This window comes from Lactuca virosa, chromosome 6 (assembly GCF_052849685.1).
Source record: "Lactuca virosa cultivar CGN04683 chromosome 6, Lactuca_virosa_CGN04683_v6, whole genome shotgun sequence".
Lineage (NCBI taxonomy): Eukaryota > Viridiplantae > Streptophyta > Magnoliopsida > Asterales > Asteraceae > Lactuca > Lactuca virosa.
The window spans coordinates 134,503,436-134,505,576 of record NC_136431.1 but is presented as its reverse complement, the minus strand read 5'-3'; positions in this window follow the sequence as shown (position 1 = coordinate 134,505,576).

The window sequence follows — 2,141 nt, the reverse complement described above, 5'->3', positions numbered from 1 at the left end:
AACTATTTGACATCGTTCATGCTCAAATTTCTATCAATTAAGCCATATGTTGTTATTATTTTTGATGTTAAACTTGAAGGTATATAGAACTTACTAATATTAAGAATAAGTTTTAAACCTTTTGTTGTAGGTGATTTTCTGACTTTACATCATTTTGATACTAGACATCCAGTAGTAATGCACACTGTGTCATGCCTAAACATGTTACTGTCCAATTCATGATTTTATCTCTTTAATTCGAAATTTTACCTATGAGCCTCTCTTCCACCTTTTATTAGACACTAAAGTGGAATGAAATCACATTTTTCTTATCAGGTGTAAAGAGATGTAGACTATATGATGTGATGATTCATGGTATAACAGCTTCTATGAGCTTATGAGCTGATGTGATGTACATGAAGAATCGGACGCAGGTAGCGCCTCAAGTCTCTAATTTTTTTTTGGGTTTTCATGTGTATTTGTTGGATAATTGGATTATCTAGGTTCTATTTTCATTTTAACTGACACAAACACACACCAACACAAAACCATAACTTATTTCTCTTCTTCTTATTGTACAATCATTTTTTGTTTCCATCTAAAAGTGAACATGAGATTGTTGGAACATGTTTTGAGTTTAAGGGCATTTATGTATTTCTGACTCACCCTTGATATGATTTTTCTTTTTTCCATGAATTTCCAGCTGACACAACGAAAGAATGAAGTGAAAGACTCGATAGAAGTCGATGACCTAGCATGACAAGAGATATTGTACATGCCGAAAGAGGATATGGTGCATGCATTTATAGGAAGAACATATGGCAAGGTTGGTACTAGAAAAATTTTCAGGCCTGCAATTGAAGTCGATAAACAGTATGTTTATTAATGAAAAAATTGAAACCGTCATAACAACCTTTATTCTTCTACATCCTTCAACAGCAAATGCAAAAGGTATTAAATACTATAAGACAATAATTTGTTTAAATTAATGAAATCTTTATGAAAATGTGATGAATACCCACGTATTACATCATGGTACTTCACTATTTTGTTCTTATTTTGCATTTAATCATTTCCAGAATGTATTTTGGAAAATCTACCCAATTATAGCATTGTGCTTTCCACTTTTTACCTTATTATTGTAGTGAAATTTTCTCTGTATACAGATTGCATTTTCTACAATTTGGTATATTCCATCTACGGTTATAACATTCCTAGGATATGGCCAACATTTGATTTTTCTTTAATATAGTCCAAAAAAGTAAGACCGATATAACGATGTCCTTTCATGTAAACAACCCATCCAACCCCATGTCCTTCTGGTGGTTGTTAATGCATCAGGTCTTTGTGGTCAGTTTAACAACTAGGTAGTTTTGCTTAATATAACATGTCTTCTTTGGTTGTTAATGCATCAGGTCTTTGGTTTATTTAAAAGTATCAGGTCTTTTTGGTTGGGTTAGGGAATAACAATTACAGTTACTTGAAATATGGTATTGCTGTCATATTTCCAGAAAGTGTTATTGCTACTGCACATAAGTTTTATTATTTTAAGTTAATAAGGGGTTCATCGACCAAAATTGTTGAAATTATATCTTTGGTCAAAAAGACCAAAATTGTCAAAATTGACCAAAAAGTCAAACGACCAAAACTTCTGTTTTAAGACCATACAATTTCCATATGGGAGGCTTTTTTTTGTGTTTTTTTTTTTTAATTTCATAATTTAAAAATGAGATGAAACTGACTGAATTGACAGATTTGGTAAAAAAAAATACCAAAACTGTCAAAATTGACTAAATTGACAAATAAGCAAAGCTTTTGTAAGTACGTTGCTATTATGGATAAAAAGTATCGGTGTGTTACTATTAACGGTAAAAGATATAGTACATTGGTTATATTTGTAGCAAGAGTAATTTAGTTGTCAACCTACTGCAGTTAAAGAAATACCCTCCCTACAAGTAAATGGTGATTGAGGTTTCAGTTGCTGCTGTCAGTTCGGTGGACATGATATATCTGATTGGACAAGGCACCATTGATTTGCCAAGTATTTTAAATAAATTGAAGATGAATATGCGGTAGAAGATGCGGAACCCAAAGTAAGTTGTTGATTCCTAAGTATTTTAAATAAATTCGTATAAGCTATTAACAAATCATTCGCACCAGAG